Below are 11,447 nucleotides of genomic sequence, written 5' to 3'. Positions count from 1 at the left end.
TTGAAAAGTGGGTGGGCCTAGGCCCGTCAGGCCCACCCATAACGCCGTGCCTGAAGTAAACCCAAAGTGCTTTACATTAAAACAGCATGAATAGAAAAGAATACAATAAACACAAGACAATAAACACATTTATTTTTTTAAACTTTAATAATTACAAACAAGCAATCAGAAGCATTGAAATGTATTGAAGATGTGAATTCAATTGTGGTTTCATCTCACAGTGTTTATTTCATTTTAATTCTGCTTCAGATGGAAATACAGTCAATGTTCTTTACATAATGTTGGATAGTTTAATAGAATAGTTCAGCATACTGGGATGGAAATTGAATGATTTGAAACAGGAACAATGCACAAATAAACTTTAAACTTGTTAAACAAGAGAATATGTCTTGGGCCAGGTTATAGCAACAATTGCTAATTTCCACTTGTAGTGCCTGGGCTAACATACCATAATATAATAATAATAATATAAACATACCATGTGAATGTATAATGTCAACATACAAACTAACCAATATTATGCAATATTATGTTTGACAAAGTTTTTGCCCTATTTGAACCTTTTTATCCCTAGATCATGTGTTTTTGAAGAGGATGTTAAAATAATTTATGGATTTGACAGAAAGTTTGAAGTTGGTGTCAGGTTCAGTTATATGGGTTTCTGTCTGGGTATATATTGTCACAGGCGCTCCCTCCCACCCTTTGCATGTGAGCTCTGACATCTGAAATGTGCTGTTCGGTCACTGTGATGTTGCTGATGGTTTTGAAGGCGCTGTTATATATAGGATATGTGTCAGCATATCCTCCGCATTCCAGGGCATTGTGGACCCCTTTGGAAAAGTGAGAAGAAAAAGACTGTTTTTCCTGAATGCCTCACCAGCCAGAGTAGTGTGTGTGTGTGTGTGTGTGTGTGTGTGTGTGTTGTGTGTCTGTGTGTGTGTGTGTTTGTGTTTGTCACAGGATTCCCTCTCCCGGCCTTCGCATTTGAGCTCTGACATTTGAAACGTGGAGTTCAGACACTGTGATTAAACAATGTCATACAAAAACATTCTATCCTTTAAAATAATTATCGTGCTAATTAAACTAAAGTATACATGATATGGTTATAAAATAATATCTTGCTAATTTAACTAAAGTTGAAAAACATTCTATTCTTTAAAAGTATATAAATTAATTGCTTATAATATAATATAAAATCACAGAGTGGTTCTCTCTTACAGCACCACCTGACGGTCTCTGACTCCTAGGGTTTATTCAGCGATCAGAATGAGACATTGTGTTAGGGCTAAATTTATTTAAAAGTTTAAATGATATCTTTATAAAATGTTTTTTTTTATTTTTTATTATTTTTTTTATTAAATTTAATACATTATTAAAAGTCGTAATAATGTTTTTAAATTCAATACATTATTAAAAGTCTTAATTAAAAAGTCTCTCAAACAGAGGCCCCTCCCGTGACACCCCCCTCCTTCTGCTCCTTCGCATTCCAAAGGTAACAGTGAAACTGTGAAGTGTATCTCACACTAACTAAAGTTAAAAAAAAACATTCTGTTCTTTATAAGTATATAAATGAAATGGTTATAAAAATATCTACTGAAACCAATTGTTTTAGATAAACAAAAATAAAATCCATCTTACATAAATCATTCTATTCTTTAAAAGTATATAAATTATATAATATAATATAAAATCACAGAGTGGCTCTCTCTCTCTCTCTCTCTCTCTCTCTCTCTCTCTCTCTCTCTAATTTAAAAGCATAACCTTTTTTTATATTAGATCTTTTAAAATTAAAAGACTGTTTAAATTAAATTCGTATACATTCGTATCTTCTATTTATCTTTTAGAAGACTTATGTATGATATAAATGATTTTGCTTAAATTTAACCCATTGTATTATTTTTACTAAACAATGTCTGTTCAAAAAAACTTTAGATGGTTGAAAAACTGTACTTATTCGTCTTAAATCTCATTTAATCTAATTTTTTTTTTTTTTTTTTTGTCCATGCAGGGTTTCGATTTTTATGGTGGGGGCTTTCCATAGCTATAATGAATTTTGTAAAAGTTTAAATCAAATCTTTAAAGTTTTATTAAAATCATATCTTCTATTTATCTTCTAAGAAGACTTATGTAATTATTTTGCTTAAATTTAACCTAAGGTATTATTTTTACTAAACAGCGTCTGTTCAAAAACTTTAGAATGTTGAAAAACTGTACTTAGTCGTCTTAAATCTCATTTAATCTAATTTTTTTTTTTTTTTTTTTTGTCCATGCAGGGTTTCGATTTTTATGGTGGGGGCTTTCCATAGCTATAATGAATTTTGTAAAAGTTTAAATCAAATCTTTAAAGTTTTATTAAAATCATATCTTCTATTTATCTTCTAAGAAGACTTATGTAATTATTTTGCTTAAATTTAACCTAAGGTATTATTTTTACTAAACAGCGTCTGTTCAAAAACTTTAGAATGTTGAAAAACTGTACTTAGTCGTCTTAGATCTTATTTATACAAAAATATTTCAAACAGTATTTTTGTCCATACAACATTTTGTCAAAGTTTGTCACAATGTTTTGTTGTTGTGTTGTTTTTAAGAAATCCGAGGACTCCACATTGCTCTTATTTAGACTAAGTTTGTATCATTTGGAAAATCACCACACAATTTCAGAGACGCAATGCGTGATAAGTAAAGTTTGTCTTGAGCGAATATTTAATTTTACTCGTCTTAATTCAAAGTATAAGTATAAGATCGTATAAGATCATTTTAACTTGTATCTCCCGAACTATCCTTAATCAGTGTGGAATCACACAGGGTGAAACCCTTTACTGAGAATATACTATCTACTCAAAATATATGTAGAAGTTTAAATCCGGTGTTTAAAATCTGTCTGGTGGCCGCATGAACAGACTTTGGGCAGAGCTATAGCAGGAAGCATACCCTTTGACCTCCTCGTTTTTTTTGGCTTTTTTTTTTGTTTTTTTGTTAAAGACCCTACAAGTTAGTCTTCCCAAAAGAATTTCTCCCATCTAGCGGTGAAATTCTATTTTGCATTTAAACAAATAGTGCTCTCTAGCGCCTTGCTTTTTCAAATGCGGTAGCACATCATCGAGTTTAACTATACATGTTCTACCGTTATGCTGCCTATATAATGATTTACACAGCCAAGCAGTACAAAAAAGCTTGTCATTTAGACCGTAACTTTGACTCACCCGTTGAGAAGAAAGCAGACAACTTCCCTTTCAAAGTCTTTCTCCTTCATTAGCTCTTTCCACCTGGGAGAAGCTATCCCGATATTTATTTACATCCCGATAAATTACATTTTTGCTTTTTGGCCACGAGGATTCCTTCTCCTGTGGCTCGGCATAAGTATGATCCAGCATTATATTGTACCGTGCAGCCTTTTCAAATTTGTCTGGGACAGTATCAACGCCTCTCATGTGGTCTAGCGGTTAGGATTCCTGGTTTTCACCCAGGTGGCCCGGGTTCGACTCCCGGTATGGGAAGTCAATTTTTTTTTTATATTGTCAACAAAATTCAAGTTATTCAAGTTCATCAATAATCATTTTTAGTTATTCATAGTCTTAGAGGCCTACACGAACTGCAGAAACAAGCACAAGATATGTACAAACTCATAAATGCTGTTTCAGTACTGAATCATTTTCACAAATACAATGTTGTTGGTCCTTTTGAATGTGCTGTTGACTATAGTAGTGTTGATGATGAAACGTGTTGAGTTAGGCTAGCGTTTTTTGTCCCTCTCTGTTATTATAGTGTTTCAAGATGGCGGAACGACACAGAAGCCTCCTTGGACTTACTCGCCCCATGTAAATAAAGATAAGAAATGTTTCGCTTACGAGGATAAGTCAGATCATTGGCAGAGGTCATTTTACACCCATGAAGACATATTTTATGAATACAGACAATGATTTTAGCTAATAAAATACAATTTTTTCAACGAGCGAATCTACACATGAGAGGCCTTCAGAAGTCATAACTTCAGGGGTCAACGGCTTAGGCCCGTTGGTTTAGGTATTTGTAAAAATCAAATACTGTATTACACTTTTCAAAGTTACAATAAAAAGACCTGTTGTGTTCTGACACAAGGCCATTAACTTGTTTTTATAAATGTATTTTGCTTATTTCTACAAATATCAACCTGAAAAATGAAAAATCAGAAAAAGAAGAAAAAAAAAACAGTGTTTTAAAATACAACTAAACCATGATAATGTTTAGTTTAGATGTTGATGACTAAGCTTCTGGCATATAGTGCAACCACGCAACAAGAAATCTAATATTGGTGTAATCTTTGCTAGGTCTCACTCACGACGCACAACTTTGTAAATAAAATAAAATAAAATATTATGGAAGTCATTGTACTGTAATTTAACCATATTTTATTGATTAATATTATGGCTTCATGTTGATTTAAAGTTTTTAATTGTTATTAACTAATACCTTTATCTTTTAACATCCGGCACAAAATGAAAGAGATGTATTATTTGGAGAAAAAAAATAATAATAAAATAAAAAAAATGGAATGTTCACAATCACTATGTGTCACAAACAGTATGCGTGTAAATAGTTGTGCAAAGTTCCACACCCTATGGACTAACTTTAAAAAACAAAACAAAAATACACATACATAAATATATATATAACATACACAAATCATTTCTTAACTAAGCAACTGTTTTCTTAAATTATCAGACACTCACCGCACTGATGTTAACATCACCATATATTGTGTTTTCTACCATGAGTGTAGTAACTATTGTCCCACCATTCTTCTGGGCAATTGTTAAATTAAGCTGATTAGGGTTCTGAATTAATGGCTGTCCCAATGATGTAGAAATATTATGCTGTCGTCGTTGTGGAAGGTTGTTAGGCTGTTGATTTGTCATGTTTCCAGAATGTGTTTGAACGCTCAGCGTTTGAACGTCACCATCTGTTAAAAAAATTAGCAATTAAATACACAACCAAAACCATGTAAACATTATAGTAAAGCTTATTGAAGATTGAGAAACATATTGACTACTAACAAAGTAAATTATACATATTTCCTACGTTTGATATTCTTTTTTCTGATTTTTTTCACTATGGACTTGATCCTTTTTAATGCTGTTTTCTCTCCATATTTATTCTGTAGTTCCTCTACTGTGTCTTCCAGCTTCCCTGTTGTTCTTCTCCAGCTGTCCTAACCAAAGACAAACAGTTAGAAGAATAAAATGTATGTACAATAGCAAAAATAAAGTTGGTCATTAGTTGTTAGGGTTAGATACACCTGTAGACACATTCATACACCTGTTCACCTGTTTTCATTTAGCATACACCAGAGTTCAAACATTCACTTTTTCAAAGGCCGAATGATTACGCGGTCAAAATTTCTCTTTTTAACATAAGAGTTAAAAAATGTACATGAGTCACGACGCATTGCATTATGCACCTGACCTGCCGGCTGATGAAGTATTTATTACATCAAGAAAACATGAATACAACACACTGTACTTGGATGAATACATTTATTAGACTTATTTAATAATATTACCAGTTCCATATTAACTTTATTAAAAAATAAGACAATAAATGATTTTATTTTTTAAATTTGACTGCATTCTTTACTTTTTGATTTATGAATTATAACAGACTGATGGGAAAAACATTATTTTGCTGTTACTTTATTCAAATTTGTTTTATTTTTCAACTATTTCTTTCTTTTTGTTAGTTTTTATTAGTTGTAATTTTATATAAACATTTAACTTTTAAAATAAAGGTTTACAACAACATCACCATCTTCTGTTATATTTGGGCCTCCATGCTCATCTACTGTACAGTATATGATATTGGTGAAGGGGGGCCCAGCATGAATATATTTTTTAGGGGGCCCCCGAATTCTCTAGCTACGACCCTGTTCACATCGCATCGTAAGCGCATAATATCACCTGCTCAAGTACGTCTTGACGAGTTTCTTCTGTATTAAACAGCGAATCTTCTCAGTCAGATCGTCGCAAGATCTCAGGAATCCTCTCACACTGCTCGTGTTCACGCGCTCCATCGCTAACGATTCAAACTTTCATAAAGCGCGCCAAAACAGCAGCGCGGAGATGTGACGTCACGTGTCGAGCGGGCGCTCGTAAAAAGCACATCTTTGCATTTCTTCTGAAACAACACTTATCGTATTGCTGGGTGTGATTGTAATGTTTTGTATGGCGTTTTCTTTACACTTACCCCGGATATCTGTTTCCTACAGTTAGCTGTAATGTTAGTGAACTCTAGGTCTTCTCTTTGTTCATATACGACAGTATTCACATGAATTGGCTTGATTTGATAAAATTGTGTTTTAAACCATCATCTTCACTTGAGACATTTACATTATATTATATACCGTCCTATATACCGTTATACCGTCCTAGTTTTTAAATGGCGCTAAAATGTATATTTTAACCCTTTATGCGGATATGCCGCACAAGGTTCTCTGTTCTCTGATTCTATGTTTTTAAAAATAAAGACAAGGATGCCTCTTTCTATAAGCGACCCTCAAAATCTGTGCATACAACAAAACACGTGTAGGTGTACGATGATTTATCAGAAAATTACTTTTGTTTGAAGAAAAACTTAAATCAGCTGGTGCTTGATAACTATCGAAGTTATATTAAAGTTATGAATTCGGTAATGATGCGATATTTATCACGTTTTAATTTTAACTAACTTACTTTTCAAATAGCCTAACATCTTGTTGGTCAAATTAACTTAAAGCCTGCGCAAAATTATTCTTAAAGCACATTAACTTAAAGCATGCGCATCCTAGCTACTTTCTAAATGCGTGTTACAGAACTTATGGTGAACAATTCACCCATATGTTTTAAACGTGTAATGTTTAAACAGATTTTGTTACTGGATTGAGTGAAAATAATAAACTTCTCCTTTGTTTTTATTCATCAAGTTAAATGTAAAACCTGTTGTTACTTGGATGATGAATATCTTCGTTTTATGATAGGAAAGTACGGACAGCGCCTTTGACCAATCCTCTACATATGGGGCACTTGCGCAGAGAAGGCGCACATTCTTTGCACACAACTAGGTGACCACAGGGGATGAAGACAATGTTCATTTCCTTATCCATGCAAACTTTGCATGTGCGCTCCTCTTGAAGTCTTCTTAACTGTTCCTCCATAGACAAGTCTGAAAGATCTTGACTCGGTGATGCAGCTTAATTTGTCTGGGCCATCAAGCCACACTCAAATTCCATCTCTAAAGCAGACTTCACCACAGGATTGTTCTCTTGTTCTCTCACAAATTCTCTTGAGTCGCTGTCTCCATTAGTCAATAGCTGTTCAAATAGTCTTGGAAATCTTGCTTGAATCTGATGAACAAACTCTTGGCCCTTTTCTTGCAAGAGGTATTCACATCTTGGAAACCACTTGGCATGGTCTACCCATGGATCATCACCAGACTCCCAACATCCGAGTCCACCATCGCAACAAATAAAAATTGTTGCCACTCACATACTTTGTCCATTACTATAATATCGGTAACTTTCTCCAGGTTATTTTCCCGGCTAATAGAGCAAGCAGCTACGTGTGGGGTCCGACCTGCATGACGTATTTGTTGCCTTCATCCAATAGCGTGCGTGGGAAGGTGTCAGTGACGCGTTTGTGAACACACTGGTGCGCTTCGCGCCCAGGATTAAAGATTGTACTATTTAAGATAACTATTTTACCCACTTTTGCTACATATTCAGTTTGACACAAAACGAGAATGTAGAGGTAACGTTATCCATTCATACTGTTTTTATATTATGTAACCGTCTTTTGTCATATTATGTCCTGTCATTTCTTTGTATAAATATTGTACAATCTTAAATAAATACACCGTTCTGATTTCACACATTTGACACAATGGTATTGCTTGGAAACACAACGTCATAAAAACGAGACAAACAATACTCTTTTTCCCGCCCATGTTTACTTGGAAGAAATGGCAAAACATGAAGTGCTGCATGCATATATTTGAGGGAAGTGGACCCACCATTCCCTTCACAGACATAAGTTGGGAGAAATTTATTAAATCAGTGTTTCTGTGGAAAGACCTTGAGGGCAGAGAAGGTATTATAGCAGAAGAGGCAGTACAGGCATACAAGTTACAAAGCCAGGAACCTTCAAATCAGTTAGTCAAACCAGCTAACACTGGCTACCACAGGGAGTGCTACAGCCATTTCACAAATATCACTGAGATAAAACGAGCACAAAGGAGAAGAGAGAAGGCAGTATTAGTTGAAGAAACTGCAAAGGAAGGTTGGCATTATATTGTATAGACAGGCGGTGCAGTATTAGACATGCAGTGCAGTATGGACAGTAATATACAGTTAAGAAAGTAGTATGGTTAACAGTAATATAAATTAAATATAAATGTGCAATATATTAGCAGTAGCCTTATAAGAGCAGAATAGATGTACAGTATGAACAACATATACAGATATGTGCAGTGTAGTAGCAATAACAATATAAGATTAGTACAAAAAACTAGATGAAGTTTGTTGGCAAACTTTAAGTTGGCTTGAAAAAGCCTAGCCAGAAAGTTTGAAGGCAATACAGTCCGATAGATAGGTAGAAAGAAAGAATTAGGTGGAAAGAAAGAAAAAAAAATAGATAGAAAAAAGAAAGGGAAAGAAGAAAAGAAAGGTTAGAAAGAAATATAAAAAGAAAGGTTAGAAAGAAATATAGAAATAAAGGTTAGAAATAAAGAAAGAAGGATAGATAGAAAAAAAGAAAGATGTATATATTCTTGACAACAATCTTAAATTTCAAAGTCAAGTCAAAAATGTTTGTAAAAAGGTCAAATCCAACTTGAATTGTTTACGTTTTATCAGGGGGGATCTGTCTCATCAGGCCGCCCTGTTATACATGCATGCAATGATTTTCTCACATCTGTCTTACTGCGTCACATCCTGGTCACAAACCCCCCCGTCCACACTCAAGCTGGCTATTTCAGTGTACAAGCAGGCAGTCAAGGTATTTGCCAGAAAACCTATGAGATTGCATCACTGTGACATCATTCATAGACATAATCTTTTTACTTTCGAAAACTTTATACATTTTAGTACTCTGAAATTGGTTTTTAAATGTTTGAACAGTCATGTGTCGCCGCTGTTTTCTGCTCTTATTATTAGGCGTCAGGGGTCACTTAGACCCTCCACCAGAGCCTCAGTCAGTGGGGACTGTGTTCTTCCAAGATTTACAAAATCTTTTGGTCAGTCCAGTTTCTCTTTTAATGGATCGAGACTATGGAACTCTCTGCCCACTGACTTAAAACTGCAGACAGACATGATCAACTTTAACAGAGGTCTCAAACAATGGCTGAAGTCAAGTCAAAGCTGCACACATGGTAATGCTGTATGAAATGTATATTGATGATGTGTATTGTTTACCTTCTTAAATATTGTATTGTGTACTGTTCTGCATTGTGTTTTGTATACTGTATTGTGTTGTGTTTTGTGAAATGTGTAGCCTCTTATGGACAAGTGTTGTAAATTAGCAGTTTTGCTATAACACTAAAAAACAATGTATCTGGTTTGTCCAATGCTGTTGTTATGTCCATATCAAATAAATAAATAAATAAAAATATAGGAAGGAAGGAAGTTTAATTGAGTCTAGGACTTCAGGGAGTTTAGATTTGAGTTTGTGTGGTGCACTACTGGGCCACCGTAGCCTTAGCTCAATTTGAACATTCTGCAATGAAATTCAAGTCAAAACTCTTCCAGAGTTTTAGTTGTCATTTTTAGAAAAACTGTAAGTCTGATCAGTTAGAAAAGATATAGCAACTTCAAGCCAACTTAAAAATATAGATATATACAATGAATTAACAGTAATAAAACTCCAGTTAAAACAAACGCTCTGAGATCTTACGCCCGTGATCTCTACATGTCCAAGCGGCCCCACACCTGCTTCCAGTATAATGCATTATTTGCAAACATGAGAAGTACAAGGTTCAGACACACAGCAGGAAAAGGGTAAAAGAAAATAAAACACAGTGTGAAACACTCCATGCCAGGAAACTCGCCGCTTAAGGGAGAAAGGATGAGTCTCTCCTTCTCTATATCCAAGACAGCGACTTGGTGGCTAGTGAAGCACGGTATCACTTCACCTGCTATCGAGATTATACCCGGTACCTGACCACACACAAAACTGAAAGAACAGAAACAAACATATGAAAATGGATACAAGCACTTCTGCAAAACAGTCATTGAGGAGAGGCTGTTAAAACAACGTGAAGTGCTTCGACTGTCAAAGCTGAATTTGCTTTTCAAAAAAAACTGTGGAAGAAACAGAGGGAGTGAACATTGCAGCTTATAAGGCACACTCACTAAAAGCAAGACTTCACTCGTCTCATCCCTTCTTGAAATTCCTGAAGGCATCCACAACCTACCTAGCCTGGCTCCGCCCTCCTGCGTATTTCCGCTCAATTTTATTTCCCTTCAGTACTATGTCTGGGATTGTGGTGTATTCTTTGGTTTTCTCCGGCCAAATTTTTGGCGGCCCAATCAGCGAACAGAGGGAGAGGCTGGGAACGATGACGTTGATGCCGTGCGTTAGTTTGAGTTGTAGGGTTACGTCACGACTAGGGATGCAACAATACCATTTTTTCAGAATCTATACGATCCGATACCAAAAATCTGAGTATCGGCCGATTCCGATCCGTACCGATACCAGCGCAGTTTTTTTTTAAATCAAGTAGAATTTCTATAACTCTGTGTTGAACTGATAATAAGAACTGAAAAAAAAGAAAAAAAAAATATATATATATATATATATATGATCATAATCTGACATAAATGCTTTTATAAACTAGGTTAGTGGATAATTCAGCAGTAAAATTTAGTCTAGAAAAATCACAAGTGCACAATAATTGTATAAAATCTGAACATTTTGTGAAAAAAAATGTTTAGTGGGGAACAAATTAGAGACAATAAGTGTAACACTAAATCTGGTAAAACTTTACACATTGCTCTTTGTATTGTTGTAAAATACATTCATGAAAAATAGAGAGAAAAATAGCAATTATTTTATATATAGCCTACTATAAAATTGAGACATTTTTTAAATGTATAGCACAGCTGTTTAATGATCATATTAACATATGATAGATAGGATAGAACAAGAACGGCTATTAATAATCTTTCATTTCGTCACTGTATTATGATATTAAAGGCTTCAATACAGTGCGGCACAAAGCCGCGAGCGCAGAATGATGCGCTTGAAGCAACATGAGTCACAGCGCGCAGCGCGTCGAGTCCGCATTGAAAAAGAAAATACATATTGATGCGTAGTGTATTATACAGTATCTATCTATGGAATAGTCTATTCAGCATTTTCTTTTAACAGTTTTAAATTTCAGTTACTGTGCGCGTGTAGAACAAATAGTGCTCTGACTTTACTCCAGTGTTGTGATCTAACAGA

The sequence above is a fragment of the Abramis brama genome, assembly GCF_963993115.1.
Source record: "Abramis brama genome assembly, chromosome: 4".
Classification (NCBI taxonomy): Eukaryota; Metazoa; Chordata; class Actinopteri; order Cypriniformes; family Leuciscidae; genus Abramis; species Abramis brama.
This window is presented reverse-complemented; position numbering follows the sequence as displayed.